The sequence below is a fragment of the Vigna unguiculata genome, chromosome 11 (assembly GCF_037176805.1).
Source record: "Vigna unguiculata cultivar grain cowpea cultivar isolate G323 ecotype 2 chromosome 11, ASM3717680v1, whole genome shotgun sequence".
In the NCBI taxonomy this organism is placed as follows: Eukaryota; Viridiplantae; Streptophyta; class Magnoliopsida; order Fabales; family Fabaceae; genus Vigna; species Vigna unguiculata.
The window spans coordinates 6,218,447-6,235,495 of NC_140802.1; the positions used below are offsets into that span (position 1 = coordinate 6,218,447).

General features: G+C 37.3%; 2 long non-coding RNA genes across 2 annotated transcripts; one reads left to right on the plus strand and one right to left on the minus strand.

Annotated features, from left to right (window-relative positions):
* The first annotated feature begins 118 nt into the window (after positions 1–118).
* Positions 119–11,250, plus strand: LOC146880916 (uncharacterized). The gene is made up of 2 exons (XR_014986255.1): positions 119–374; positions 9,010–11,250. It is a non-coding gene; the product is annotated as an uncharacterized LOC146880916 (long non-coding RNA).
* Positions 8,498–10,260, minus strand: LOC146880917 (uncharacterized). Its single transcript, XR_014986254.1, has 2 exons — positions 9,797–10,260; positions 8,498–9,624 (listed from the first exon to the last, which is right to left on the minus strand). It is a non-coding gene; the product is annotated as an uncharacterized LOC146880917 (long non-coding RNA).
* Positions 11,251–17,049: the final 5,799 nt, after the last annotated feature.

Sequence of the window (17,049 nt, forward strand, 5' to 3'; positions counted from 1 at the left end):
TATGTTATTTTATTTTTTACTTCACGTTATCTTATATTATTTTGTATTTTTTAATTTCAATTTCCATTTTATTTTTATTTTCACACCATTTTGTTTTTACTGCACGCGGGAAGGAGAAACGAGGAAAAGAAGCGTCGAGGGCGTGACCTCTCGCCGGTGGCGGGACGCGTGGTGGCGGCACAGACGTCGTGAGAGTCGCCAACGAGCAAGACGCGCGGCGGCGTGGTGGCAGGGCGAGCAGACGCGCGTCCCAGCGGCTAGAGTCGCGTTGATGGTGTCGAGAAGAAGAAGGAGCGTGAGGGAGAGCTCCAGCATTCATTAGGGTTCTGGTTCCTTTTCTTTCAAAAATTGGATCAGCCCCACTTTTGCTCCAGGTGCACCTCCTACCTTAATATCTGCACCCCCTTTTTGTGTTGCTTTACCGTTTGTACCCTTTCAGCATCTTCACTCCATTTCAGATTTTACTCTCCACACCTCCATCCGTACTATTCGCACCCCTCCGTTATCACATGCACCCCCTTTTCATCTCATATACCTCCACGTTCATCTTTTTTTATTTTCTTCGTACACCTCCATTTATGTTAACCCTGCACCCCCGCCTTGTTTTGCTTGTTGGGTTTTCTATTACATTTTTACTTCCTCGCGCACCTCCACAATTACTAAACCCGCACCCCTTCACACACTTGGTACTCTTATTTTGAATTTGTTTTATATTTTACTAGCCGCACCACCACCTTTAATAAACACACCCCATTTTGCTTCATGTACATCTCACTAATCACTCATGTACCCCCATATTTTGTTTTCCACTTTCATCCTTCTTAGTTAAATTATTTATTTTTGTTTATTTATTTATTTATTTATTTATTTATTTATTTTCGTTTATTTATTTATTATTTTTTTTATTCCTAGAAAACCAAACATTTGAAAATTATTAAAAAATTACAAAAAAATAGAAAATCTAAAAAATGAAAAAATATTCTCTTTCACTTTATTGTGTCTGTCCGGTCGCTCGCACCGTGTGACACTTATTTTCTAAAAATACCAAAAATAGTTTTCTTTCTCTTTTAGTGTCTATCTGACCGTTCGCGTCGTGTGACACATATTTTCAAGTAATTCAAAAATACCAAAAAATACAAAATTTTCAAAATACAAAAATCTCAACATTTTCAAACAAACAAGCCTTTTTTAAAGAACTACGTAACCCTGATTTCTCATTTTGAATGAGAATACGTAGGACCAAGGTCAATCCTTGTCGGGCCCAAAAAAATTAAAAAATATTTACGTTTCTTTTTTTAGCATTTTTTGTCTTATTATTTTTGGGGAAAATTAACATTTTAAAAATCACATCGACTTTGCATTTTTAATTAAAGGTACCGCCCTTGGGCGGGCGCTGTAGGGTGCTAACACCTTCCCTACGCGTAACCGACTCCCGGATCCAAAATCTGGTTTTCCGCAGACTTGTCTTATTTTGATGGTTTTCCATAGTTTTCCAAAAATAACTGTGGTGGCGACTCCAAATCTCTTTTAAACTCGTTTTATTTTTTCGGTTCGCCTTCCCGTCGCGATGCCGGTTGCGACAGCTGGCGACTCCACTGGGGACGCTAGAGAGTCAAGCCATTTAATTAGATATGCATACTTAATGTGATTTTCCTAATGTTTTCTTTCCCCATTTCTTTCATTTGTGTATTATTGTCTTTATATGTGCTTGTATATATTTGCTTCTTGGATTAATTGGGTGTGAATTACTTTGCCTATTTTGATATATATTTTGGAATTGTTCTATATCTGCCTGGGAATTTCTGGTTGTTTTGCAGATGGGGGTTTGGGTATGCATCATTCTCCCTTCACACACACACACACACATTGCACATTACATGAGTGGGGCCCTATACCTGGGTCTGTTTAACTTAGAATTAGAGGGGATTGTGTAGCAGTGCCACAGTGGATGAACTTCCCAAGTGGTCATTGTGAAAACCCCAAGTAGAGTTTGTTTGCTCCTTTAGTACTCTCACTTCTTGTTGACTACCAACTGTTGTAAGAAATGCCATGGAGTGGGCCATAGCTCTAATGACCTCAATCATTAGGCACTAGGAAACCATCCTTGTGAGCGCATGTACTTCACCCTAGACCTTAAGCGCCAAACCTCTATTGAGCACAAGGGGAGATTGCTTGCTTTAATCATCATCTTGTGGTGTGCATAATGTACATGTGAATAAGTGCTATTGAGGCACAATCACACATAGCATTTTTATATCATACATCACATCTCATGGAAATAAGCGCCTCTTGAGGCATAAACATGCATTTCATTATGTCACTCTGCATTCATGCATTTCATTATGTCGCTCTGCATATCATGCATGATGTTTCCAAATAATTGTATCACATTTCATCATCATATCATGGGAATAAATGCCTCTTGAGGCACATGCATTGCATCTCATGTAGTTTTTTTCAATTAGTTGCATATCATGCATGATACTCTTTAATCGCATCGACATACAACTGAGTAAGTGCCTCTTGGGCACAAACTTGCGTTACAATTGTTGTTTTTAGTCATAGCGGCATGTACATAGTTTTTTTAATCCATATCATGCATCTCACCTCATATGAATAAACAGACTCTGCAAAAGAGAGGAAGGAAATAAAAAGATTGTTACATTTTGAGTCACTTATTTTTCTCGCAAATCATCAAATTCACTTCGTAAAAAAAAAAAAGAGAGAATAATGGGGTGTCACGCTTTTCTGGAGTCAAATGTTTAATCAAGAATAACGAATTGACTTTTTTCTTTTGAGACATTCGTGTGCGCATGGTTTGAAACAGTCCATCCTTCGGCTTCCCTACAATGAAGGATTTGCCCTATCAACATTGACATTAACCAAGTTGATAAACATAAACCCTAGAGTTGGTAGATTTTCTAAGTTTGTCCTTGTCTACACTTGTTGGGTGGTCCTTAAATCAAAAAAAAAAGAATTAAAAAGAAGCAAAAAAAAAAAGAAAATAAAGTTTGCTAGACTAAAAACCTAAGAAGGCAGTTTTGGCAAAAAAAAAAAAAAAGAAAAGAAAAACATGCTTTGGTCAAATCAATAGGTTGAATGAATAGATAATGTTTGATATCATATCTTTTGAAGCATTTGTCTAATCTGCATAACATGAGATTTCCAAACTCATCCTTTTTTTCATTACATTTTCACCATAAACCCTACATTTTGAATTTCATGGAGGATCAACATAAAAGGGGCACACTGGCCTGGATAGACTGCGAGCAAATCTCTTAGCATGAAAAATAAAAAATAAAAAAAATGTCTGCTAGACTGAAAACCTGAAAGGGTGGTTTAGGCAAAAAAAAAAAGAATAAAAGCAAGGGACAAACTTTAACATGAACCAATTTTTTTCTTGAGTTAAAATTTCTTGAAAGAGAAAATAATCATGTTTTGGAAATGATGTGTGGCCATGTTTCTTTATCATAAAACACAAAATGTGATCCTTTGTTACCCCTTTGAGACTTAAAAGAGCAAATATTTTTCTTTCAAATTACCTTGAACAAGGGTCACCTCTCATTGATGGCTTGCACTTTTGTTTGACAAACGGTTCACCAATAAAAAAAATCCATCAGAATCAAAAAGTTTGAAAAAGACAAAAAAGAAAAAAAAATGATGATGATGATTTGGTTACATCAAGAAGAAACAAAGAAAAAAGAGAAGAAATGGTGAACACATAAGAGGCAAATGAATTTATGATCATTGTTCCAAAATACCATCACATCTTTTTGAGTTTTTACTATCCACATTTGTTTTCATACCCTTAGCCTTGACCACGATACAAGCATAATAAAGCCCACACAGATCCAAGACTAATTGTCGGTACCTTTCAAAAAGTTTAATTCATGGAAATCATATTGACGTGCTGAAAGGTTTGTCCAAGATTCAAAAAAAAAGGGAAAAATAAAAATTGAAAAAATAGGTTTTGAGATTTGCTTTCAGTGATTCAAACAGTTTTTCATAAGCCTAGTTAATCAATTAGATAAGGGGCATCCTCCTTCATTGCTTCATTCTCACCCTTTTCATGGATTTCATCTTCATTTCCTACCATATCCTCTACTCTCAGCCCAAACTTGTCCAACAATTTCATACAATTGTGCAACCTTTTTCTCTAAAATCCAAACTAGACAGTTGCTTCATTTCACCATTCATATAACTTGTCATTTATCCCAAGATAAGGCAATTTCACCCTAACCATCATGGTTACACTAGAGGCAACGTCTAGAGTCCCTGCCACATTTCAACCTCTTCATGCCTTACTATAATTGGGGTAGATCAAACACAATCTGTGTGTCAATCCAGGTCCTCAAATCAGAGAAATCTTTGAAGTCCCTTAATTTGTCTAACCCTTTCATCAATAAATGGGGAAGTCAAACACATTTTGTACCTTGAAGCCAATCCATACTCTCAAGTTGGACCAACTTTTGAAGTCCATATCATTTTCTTCATGTCATCAATAGTTGGGGCAAGCCCAAACATACTTGGTGCCCTGAGACTAAATCAAACTGGGTCAGCTCCCTAGTCGGTCCTTGTCATCTCATCCAACCCCTTCCAAGCCATCGGAAATTTCATACATGTTGTTTAGATAATGCTTCAAAAGAAATAAAAAAAAAGTTTTTCAATAATTTGATCAGACCAAAGAGTTGATTCCAAAAGTGAAGAAAAAATGAAAGAAAAATAATGTCTCATGAAGAAGGGAACACCCTATTATCTGACCGAAGGCAAGTGAAAGGAAAATAAACCAACTGGGGCAATCCTTTTCACCCAATCCTTTCCATTTCCACTACCCCTTTTGAAACAACATCCCTCGTTCATTCAAATTCTCCTCCACACACCAAAACTGGGGCAGTTTTGTGAGTCTCACATGAATTTCTCACCCCCAATGCTTATAAATCCCCATCTTCGGAAATAAAACCCATTGTTTGATCAAAATCTTTTGTGTACACCAAAACTGGGGCAGTTTCGTGGGTTTCGCATGAATATCTCACCCTAACATTCATTGATCAATATCCTTATACCCTTTTTCTCATACACCATAACTGAGGCAATTTTTGGAATTCTTGTGTTTTTCAATCTGATATTCACATATTGCTTCTCCTTTGAAGGGTGTGTGGAGACAACGTGCCCGCACGACTATCTCAGTCTCCTTCAAACTTTTTCCAAACATTTGTAGCTTTCACTCACTTGTGAATTCAAACATGCGTGCACTAATATCATAAAAGAGAAAGTCAAAGATATACTCATTTCAGGTGTTAGACCTCGATAAATGTGACATTCCTCATTTTCGTGAAACATTGAAAATAAATACGAGTTTAATGATTGCAAATGAAACAGTTGGCTCATACTTGCATATAATAATCAAAGGACAAAATACAACCAACATTGTTTTCATCAGGCATTCAACTTTTGATGCATATCGGGGTTACGACACCCTGATCCCTACACCAAGGTTACAACACCTTGTTTCTCATGCATATCGGGGTTACGACACCTTGATCCCTGCACCAAGGTTACAACACCTTGTTTCTCATACATATCGGGGTTACAACACCCTAATCTTTACACCAAGGTTTTGACACCTTGTTTCTCACGCATATCGGGGTTACGACACCCTGATCTCTGCGTCAAGGTTACGACGCCTTGTTTCTCTTGCATATTGGGGTTACGACACCTTGATCTCTGCACCAAGGTTTTGAGACCTTGTTTCTCGTGCATATCGGGGTTACGACACCTTGATCCCTGCACCAAGGTTACGACACCTTGTTTCTCATACATATCGGGGTTACGACACTTTGTTTCTCATGCATATCGGGGTTACGACACCCTGATCTCTGTGCCAAGGTTTTGACACCTTGTTTCTCCTACATATCGGGGTTACAACACCCTAATCATTGCACCAAGGTTTCGGCACCTTGTCTCTCTTGTTTAAGTTAGGGTTTTTATGCTCCGTCAAGGTTCTACACCTTGTTTTCTCCTTATTAAGTTAGGGTTTCAACATTCTGTTAAAATTTCAACAACTTGTTTCTTCTCTTTGAAAACATGGCTACCAATGTTTGAACGCCTTGTTAACTATCTCTTGCAATCATTACTCCATTTCAAAATAGGTTGAGTTTCATCCTATATATCTCCACAACAATGAGTTTGATGATTGAAAAGAGAATAATTGACTCTAGCAAAAATTTTCAAAATGCAGAGCATAACAAGTTTTTCATCATGCAGTCATGCATTTCATGATCTTGATCTCTACAATAATGTTTTGATCCCTTGTGCTTAAAAATAAGAAAACATGCTTTCTATCGTGCATAACCATTTGCATGTCATATCATCATGCCGTGGTTTGACACCAAATTCAAAAAGCAAAAATCTTGACATCATAACACAAGTGAGCATTGTCATGCATCATACTTCTTCAAACCATTGTCTCTTCTGAAGGAACCAATTTACAAGAATCATCCTCCCGACACTTCTTGGATTAGCGGTCCTCTTCGTTCATATGAATGACCTATATTCTAAGCCCGACTTTGCCTGGCCCAACAAGCCCAATTTCGTATTGGCCCAACAAGCCCAGTTTTGTACTGGCCCACCAAGCCCAGCTTTGCCTGGCCCACCAAGCCCAATTTTGTACTGGCCCACCAAGCCCAGCTTTGCCTGGCCACCAAGCCCAATCCGTATTGGCCCAACAAGCCCAGTTCTGTACTGGCCCACCAAGCCCAAACCCATACTGGCCCACCAAGCCAGTTCTGTACTGGCCCGCCAAGTCCAGTTCTATACTGGCCCACCAAGCCCAATTCCGTATTGGCTCAACAAGCGTAGTTTTGCACTGGCCCACCAAACCCAATTTCGTATCAGTCCAACAAGCCCAGTTCCGCACTAGCCCACAAAGTCCATCTCACTTGGCCTACTAAGCCTATCTCACTTGACCCTCAAAGCCCGAGATATATGGCCCACAAAAACCTAGCTCGCCTAGTCTCCTAAGTCTCGTCTTTTTAGCAAAACAAATAATGAATAATAAATAAAAAATAAATAATGAAAGAAATAAAAAATGCAAAAAAATTATTTTCATCATGTTTCATCACTATCATACACTCATATCATATCACATCATACATCATACATCACAAAAATAAATGAAAGTCGATTGGCGAAAAATCAATCAGTACAATTATTTTGCACAAGCTTCACCAATGTTAAGCATTCATGTGTTGTTTGCTGATACATCAAAATCAAACCTCAGGTTTTCCTTTCAGACAACGACCCTCTCCTTAGGATTGGTCAAGTCCAAATCTTCCTTTCCTCACGACCCTCTCCTTAGGATTGGTCAACTACAGATCCTTAGATCCTCACGACCCTCTCCTTAGGAATGGTCAGGTCCTTGTGTTCTCCTTTCGGACAACGACCCTCTCCTTGGGAATGGTCAAGTCCAGGTTATGACCCTCTCCTTGGGAATGGTCAAATCCAATTTGTCGTATCGAGACCCTCTCCATGAGAATGGTCATCGATTCCTATGCCTTCTCCTTAGGATTGGCTAAATCGTTTGACTGATCATGACCTTCTACTTTGTAATGGTCACCGAATCCTTCCAGGTATAGACCCTCTCCTTTGGAATGGTCATCGATTTCTTTGTTGCATCGAGACCCTCTCCATGGGACTGATCATCGATTCCTTTACATCAAGGCCCTTTGCAAAGCAATGGTCATTGATTTCTTGGTTGCATCGAGGCCCTCTGCGAGGCAATGGTCATCGATTTCTTTACATCAAGACCCTCTCCTTTGGAATGGTCATTGATTCTCTTTGTCACATTGAGACCCTCTCCGTGAGACTGGTCATCGTTTCCTTTACATCAAGGTCCTCTGCAAAGCAATGGTCATTGATTCCTTGGTTACATCATGACCCTCTGCAAGGTAATGGTCATTGATTTCTATGTCACATCAAGGCCCTCTGCAAAGCAATGGTCATTGATTTCTTGGTTGCGTCGAGGTCCTTTGCGACGCAATGGTCATCGATTTCTTTACATCAAGGCCATCTGCAAAGCAATGGTCATCGATTTCTTGATTACATCGAGAACATCTGCAAGGCAATGGTTATCGATTTCTTTACATCAAGACCCCCTCCTTTGGAATGGTCATTGATTCTCTTTGTCACATTGAGACCCTCTCCTTGAATGGTCATTGATTCTCTTTGTCACATTGAAACCCTCTCCCTAGGAATGGTTGAATCCACACATAAATTAAAAAAAATGAGAAGAACAAAAAATAATATTTCAAAGTTTGTTGGCATAACGACCCTATCTGATAGAATGGTCAGTGATTTCTTTCTCCCACCCTGGATAAGACCTGGTGAATCCATTCTCTTTCACTTTCTAGATTCTGGGCCACTTCTTAGAATTGGTCATCTCGCCCCTCTAATTAGTTTTATTCATCCTCTTCTATTTGGAATTCGGACAAAATTAGTGTTTCTATCTTTACTTATTTTTCATTATGATAATATGAAAATTCCAATTTTTAAATTATCCAATAAAATTTAAGTAAAGAGGGGCAGCTGCCAACACTCAATTTTGTCCGATTAATAAAAATAATTAACTAAGAAATTAATTTAAAAAAAAAGAAGAAGAAAAACATTACAAAAATCAACATTAATTTGAATGTACATATATACTTTTTTTCTTTTATTTACTTATTTGTTTTTATTTTTAATTTTAATTTTAATTTTGTCTTGCTTTTTATTTATCTATTTTATTTATTTTATCTTGTTTTATTTTATTTTATTTTTTATTTTTTATGTTATTTTATTTTTTACTTCACTTTATCTTATTTTATTTTATCTTTTTTAATTTCAATTTCCATTTTATTTTTATTTTCACACCATTTTGTTTTTCTGCTCTTAAAAAAATATATAAAATGTAAAAAAAATAATAATAATAAAGAAAGTCATTTGACTTGACTCTGCCATGCAAAATATGGCCAGGTTCATACGTTATCTGGTTATTGGGAGGGTTTTGGACAGAAAAGAAGGAATGTTGGGTATTGGTGGTCACTGTGGCAGCAACCAGGGAAGGCAGTCTAAGCATAGCAGTGCAGCCATGACTAAAGGACAACTCCACACATAAGCAAGGGGGAAGATGAAGATACAAGTTTTCACAAGACCACGGAACTGCAGGGGCAACAAAAAAGGCAACGAAAAAAGGAGAGTTAGGGGAGCTCGCAGAGGCTTGGGAGAACAAAACGAAAATCACAGTGAAAAGAGAAAGGAGCAAAACACAAGTGAAGGTGCGAGAGGTAAGTAACGATGTCGTGAGTATGAATTGAAATGTATGTAACTTGTGGTGCATCATTAAATAAGCGAGTATGATGTTCTGTTGTATTATGTTCTTTTGCTTGTTGATTCATGTGCATGTATCTGTGAAAGCCATTGTGATATGTTGTAACCTCCATCTCCATTTACAATGTACCTGTGTCAAAAAAAAACAAAGAACCAGAAACCAACCATAGCAACTAACATCAACATCATGTAATACACTCCGTTCACCTTCACATGATAACCCAGAACCCAAAACCAATTTCTTCTTCTTCGTTCTTCCTCCTGCAATCCAAAAAAAAATCAGACACACTTCACCGCCACTCTTTATTTTCTGATCAATATAGAACAGCCCCAAACTCCCTCGTCTTCCCCAATCAGCCATATCCCCAACCAGCCATATCCAATCGAAACGGAGAAATTAGAAGCAGAAAATAAAGGGAAGAGAAACCCTCACCGACGGCCTCACCGCCGGCGATTCGAAGCTCTGAACGGGAGCGCGGTCGCGTGACGGTGGTGCGGTGGCGCGGTGAAGCAGGCGGAGGCGATCTGGGTCGTTCGTCCCCAATGGCGACGGCCCTGTACGAAACGGAGGTGATGGCAGCGGCACCGGCAGTTCCCTCGACGATGACAGCGAGGTGGTGCGACGCGAAAACGACCATCACGGGCTGGCAGCGAAATGCGCGAGGCCTAGATCAGGAAGAAGGAGCGACCCCTATCCTGCACGCGGGAAGGAGAAACGAGGAAAAGAAGCGTCGACGGCGTGACCTCTCGCCGGTGGCGGGACGCGTGGTGGCGGCACAGACGTCGTGAGAGTCGCCAACGAGCAAGACGGGCGGCGGCGTGGTGGCAGGGCGAGCAGACGCGCGTCCCAGCGGCTAGAGTCGCGTTGATGGCGTCGAGAAGAAGAAGGAGCGTGAGGGAGAGCTCCAACATTCATTAGGGTTCTCGTTCTTTCTTTCAAAAATTGGATCAGCCCCACTTTTGCTCCGTGCACCTCCTACCTTAATATCTGCACCCCCTTTTTGTGTTGCTTTACCGTTTGTACCCTTTCAGCATCTTCACTCCATTTCAGTTTTTACTCTTCACACCTCCATCCGTACTATTCGCACCCCTCCGTTATCACATGCACCCCCTTTTCATCTCATATACCTCCACGTTCATCTTTTTTTATTTTCTTCGTACACCTCCATTTATGTTAACCCCGCACCCCCGCCTTGTTTTGCTTGTTGGGTTTTTTATTACATTTTTACTTCCTCGCGCACCTCCACAATTACTAAACCCGCACCCCTTCACACACTTGGTACTCCTATTTTGAATTTGTTTTATATTTTACTAGCCGCACCACCACCTTTAATAAACACACCCCATTTTGCTTCATGTACATCTCACTAATCACTCATGTACCCCCATATTTTGTTTTCCACTTTCATCCTTCTTAGTTAAATTATTTATTTTTGTTTATTTATTTATTTATTTATTTTTATTATTATTTATTTATTTTCGTTTATTTATTTATTATTATTTTTTATTCCTAGAAAACCAAACATTTGAAAATTATTAAAAAATTACAAAAAAATAGAAAATCTAAAAAATGAAAAAATATTCTCTTTCACTTTATTGTGTCTGTCCGGTCGCTCGCACCGTGTGACACTTATTTTCTAAAAATACCAAAAATAGTTTTCTTTCTCTTTTAGTGTCTATCTGACCGTTCGCGTCGTGTGACACATATTTTCAAGTAATTCAAAAATACCAAAAAATACAAAATTTTCAAAATACAAAAATCTCAACATTTTCAAACAAACAAGCCTTTTTTAAAGAACTACGTAACCCTGATTTCTCATTTTGAATGAGAATACGTAGGACCAAGGTCAATCCTTGTCGGGCCCAAAAAAATTAAAAAATATTTACGTTTCTTTTTTTAGCATTTTTTGTCTTATTATTTTTGGGGAAAATTAACATTTTAAAAATCACATCGACTTTGCATTTTTAATTAAAGGTACCGCCCTTGGGCGGGCGCTGTAGGGTGCTAACACCTTCCCTACGCGTAACCGACTCCCGGATCCAAAATCTGGTTTTCCGCAGACTTGTCTTATTTTGATGGTTTTCCATAGTTTTCCAAAAATAACTGTGGTGGCGACTCCAAATCTCTTTTAAACCCGTTTTATTTTTTCGGTTCGCCTTCCCGTCGCGATGCCGGTTGCGACATATGGGTGAAGTGAATCAAAGGGGGGAAGGAAAGAGATACAATGAAAAAAAAAAGGAGAGAGGGAGGAGAAGCAAAGAGTCTTTGCGAGTGCGAGGAAAGAAAGAGGAGAAAAATAAAATACAAAGATCATCTTCAAAAGCATATCTTCCATAGCTAAGGTAAGGGAAGGAGACATCTATCATTTTATCTTTTTACTTTGATTATCTTTATCTATTCATAATTATTTTTATATCTATATTATTTACCTTAAGTGAGTGTCCCTAACCTCATTCTAATTTATATTTAGTTCTTGTTCTTATTTATTTATTTATATTCATCTCCAGTTATGCATTGGTCCTATTTATTCAATTTATATTTACTATCATTTACTTATTTATATTCATCTCCAGTTGTGCATTGGTTCTATTCATTCAATTTATATTAACTCTTATTTACTTATTTATATTTATCTCCAATTACGTACTGGTCCTTTTTATTTATTTTTATTTATTTTAATTATTTAGTGATCCTATCTATTTATTTATTTATATAATTATATGGTTTAATATTGAAATAAAATTTATGATAAATAAATATGTGATTATTGTAGTTGGAGGTATGACCTTGGGGATTTAAACGAGTTGGTATTACTCAAAATGAGATGTTCTTGAGTTACTTTGTTGGCCATGAGCTCATTTATCCTAACTAGTCTCTACAAAATTAATCAATATCTTTATAAAGTATGATAAAATCCAGTTTTATGGATTTGGGAGAATTTTCATTTCATTTTATCTTATTATGATATGTTGTATATTTCTTTTTGTGATATTTGTCTCACTTACCTATTTTATGATTATGTGTGAAAAAGAAATTATAACATTATCATAGATGGCTGCTCCCAACATGCATGATCCCTTCTTCGCCGACATTGTGGCTGTTTTCCCGGGGAATGCATGGCAAACCAATGTAGTGAATAATTCTGTGACATTTCAGGAAACTGGAAACTCTACTATTACTTTCTTCTCTATTCCAAACGTGCCGATTGTTATCGAAGGACAAATTGGAGTTACCTTCTATTTACCCCCAACAGTCCAAGTGAACCCTATCCATAACATTTTTCCTCCTCCTGTTTGAAAGCCACTATATGAAGGGAAAATTGTAAATAAGTAACACTTCTTCCTCTTTTAGTATAGGAAATATAAGAGGTATTAAATGGTGTAGATATAAGATGCATATAGTATTGTAAATATATGTTTATGTGAATATTTTAATTATGTGATATGTTATTGTAAAATTATGTTTCAAATTTTTTTGTATAATATAGAAAATAATATAAATAAATAAATAATAGTTAAAAAGTAATATATTATTTTTCATCACACATGGGACTATAATCACTCCTTATAACCACACTCCAACTATAACTCAAACAATCGTTATAGGTGTAGTCGCAATCGTAGAAATTTGGGTTGCTCTAGTGGACATAATCAACATAATGGATCCTACTCAAATGGTTAATTTGGTTTGTTTGTATCTCATGTTGTACCTCATTCTCCATCTTGGCAACCACCTCAGTATTTTCCTTGGAATCCCTAGGGTTGGACTCCCCTTCCTTAAGGCATGCCTGCTTATCCTTATCTAACATATTAGTGGACTCATCCTAGAGGATCTTCGAAGCAAGCCGACATTTTAGGTCAGCGTCCTCGGGCCCATATCGCTACAGCTTCCTCAGTACCTACCAACATTGTCGTTGTTATACGCATTATGTCCCTAACACCTCTTGACAGAATGTGGCACATGGACACTAAAGCCTCGTCTCACTTAACGAAATCTCAAGTTTTATTCTAACTTGAGTAATTTAAATCAGACACTAATTGTTGGTAGTGGTCAAGGTATTCCAATTCAAGGTTTTGGTCACACAATCCTTCCTACATAAAATTATCATAAACCTTTAAACCTTAAAGACGTCTTGCACACACCACATATTATCAAAAATATAATTTTTGTGTGATAACTCACTATTGATAATTACATTTATGTTTCTTTTGACCCTTTTGACTTCTCTGTTACTAATTTCAAGATGGGGATCCCTCTTATGAGATGTGACAGTGTTGACGTCCTCTATCCAGTCATAAGTCTTACTTATTTTGCAAGTCTAGCTTTCGGTGTCTGGCACAATCGTCTTGGTCATCCCATATCTTTTGTTTTGCAGTCTCTTCCTAGTAATTAGTTCATTGTCTTTGAACATTTGAATTCAAAAACTATTTATTATTTGTGTGTTTGGAAAACATGTTAAGTTGCCTTTTGTGTCATCCAATAATGATACTTTGTTGTATTTTTATATTTCATACAATGATATTTGAACATCACCTGTTTTAAGTTCCTTTGGTCATCAATATTATATTTTTTTTTCTAGATGATTACTCTAATTTCTTGTGGACATTTCCTTTAGGTTTTGAATCTCAAGTTTTTGAAAAGTTCACATCTCTCACTGATCAAATTCAAACACAATTTTTGCGAAAAGTTAAATGTTTTCAATGTGATCATGGGCATGAGTATGACAAAACCTTGTTTCATCGATTTTGTGGTGATAATGGTCTTCTCTTTCGGTTATCTTGCCCTCATACTTCTCAAAATGGAAAAGCAGAACGTAAAATTCAAACCATTAACAACATGATTCACACTCTCCTCGCTCATTCGTTCGTTTCTCCTTCAATTTTGACTTCACGCCCTTCAAATGTCCACTTATCTCCTTAATATACTTCCTTAAAAGGCCTTGTCTAATTGGTCTCTCTCTCAATTTCTATATCATTGTGATCCCTCCTGTACACATTTGTAGGTCTTTGGTTGTCTTTGTTATCCTTTGTTCCCTTGTCTTGCCATTAACAAACCACAACCACGATTGACTCCGTGTGTTTTCTTGGACTATCCCTTTAATCATAGAGGTTATAAATGTTTTGATTTGTCCCACAAAAAGGTAATAATATCACAACATGTCATTTTTTATGAAATACAATTTCCTTTTTCCCATATGCCTTCCTCCCATATCTCTACTTATGACAATTTCACTACTGACATACATCCCTCCCTTATTCATCCCTAGCTAAACCCTGACCCAAAGCCTTTGCCTAATCCACAACATGCAAGATAACTCTCCCATTCATCCAACACGTCATCCTCTACAACCAGTTCATCTACCTCTCCTACTTTAGATCAGTCTGCCTTGCCTGCGAACCCTTCAATCACAACTCACCCCTTCCACTAGGACCATGGCCACCCGTGGCATGACCGATGTCTACAAACCCAAAAAGATTTTTAACCTTTTTATTTCCATTGTCGACCCTATAATATCAACTCTTCCCAAAAATCCCACCTTTGCTTTATCAGACCCTAATTGAAAATCTACCATGCAGTCTGAATTTGACACTCTAACTAAAAATAATACGTGGGATTTCGTTTCATAACCTTGTGATGTTAATATCATTTGTTGTATGTAGATTTTCAGACATAAAAAAAATCCAATAGATATTTTGAGTTTTACAAAGCTCGTCTTGTAGGTGAAGGCAAGTCTCAAATTGCAAGTGTGGATTGTGATGAGACATTCAGTCCTGTGGTGAAATTTGGGACTAATTGAACGGTTCTTACCATTGCTCTCTCCAAATCTAGACCATTCATTAGTTGTATGTTTAAAATGCTTTTCTTTATGGTGATCTACATAAGTGTATATACATGCACCAACCGTTAGGTTTCCGTGATCCCCTTCACCCTGATCATGTTTGTCGCCTGAGGAAATCTCTTTACGGTCTAAAGTAAGTTCCTCGTGCTTAGTACCAACGCTTTGTTGACTATGTTTCTATCATTGGGTTCCAATATAGGACTTTAGATCACTACCTCTTCATCTACTAATGTGGTTTTGACATGGCATACATCGTCCTTTATGTTGATGACATCATTCTCATCCTATGACCTCAACAAATCTATCATGACATTGTTTGCCTCTAAATTAGCTATGAAGGATCTTGGTCCTTTGAGTTATTTTCTTGGGATTGTTATGACAAGACATGCTGGTGGCCTACTCCTCAATCAAAACACTAATGCTAGTGACATCATTGCACACGTCAGAATGACCTCCTGCAATCCTTCTGCTACTTCAGTTGATACCATGCAAAGGCTTAGTACATTCTCCGACACACCATATGAGTCTTGTCAGTGCCTTACAATATCTCACATTCACTCGTCTTGACATTTCTTATGTTTTTCAACAGGTCTTTCTTCACATGCATGCCCTCTACACCGAGCACATGCTAACGTTGAAACACATTATGCGGTATGTTTAGGGTACATTACAATATGGTTTGTACCTCTATCCGACCTCTATTAAGAAACTTATCTCTTATATTGATGTTGATTAGGATGAATGTCCTGCCACTAGACATTCCACAACTGGTTACTATGTGTTTCATGGTGACAACCTCATCTCTTGGTCTTCAAAGCACCCTTTCTCATTCTAGTGGAGAAGTTGAATACAAAGGTGTTGCAAATGTTGTTTCTAAATCTTGTTGGCTCATCAATCTCCTCCTAAAGCTTCATTTTCCTCTCCCTCAAGCTACTTTGGTGTATTGCGATAGTGTTAATGTCATTTATCTCTCCGGTAATCTTGTGCAGCATTAGCATACAAAATATATTGAGATGGATATTCACTTTGTTTAGAAAAAAGTAGCACGCAGTCAAGCACGAGCTCTTCATGTACCTTCCCACCACCATATAGTTGATATCTTCACCAAAAGCCTACCTCAGATTCTTTTTGATGATTTCCGGACCAGCTTAAGCGTTCGTGAACCTCCCACTTCAACTGCATAGGTGTGATAAAATTCAAATTATTCTTGTTATTAAGCTAATTAACAATCAATCTCCTGTAATTAAGCTGCTCAAATTTATGTAAATAGATTATTAAATCTTCAGTAATTATGTTGTGCATAACTGCATACCTAATTTTGATCATTTTGTAATGTATATATGCATATCTCCAATACATAATAATTGATTCTATAATTGCACAATAATTGATTACTATGTTCAACAAATACATATAACCAATTTTTCAATCCAAATTTACTCGATATTATCTTTGATATTGATTCATGCCTTACATTTTAATGAAATTAAGATAGTACATCATGGAAAGAGAAACAAATAATAAGAGACGCCAACATCACAAAATCATCAAATCAACACATCATGTTTTGTCATGCTTTGCTAACAATATTTTCCACAATTAACACAAGTAGTTTTCTCCCTTTTTAGACATGATAAAAAGGTAAAGAAAAAATATAAACTAGGTAATAAAATACCAGAAATAGAATTGGGTTACTAGCCTTTTTAATAGTTTAATAAAGGCTTTTACTTCCTGCACTACAACAATTTCTTCAGCAACCTCTCAAATTTTCAAAATGACATTCCACCTTCTGTATAAGTGACTTTCGAAATACAATGTTCTGAAAAGTTTCCAGAAGAAGTTTTCT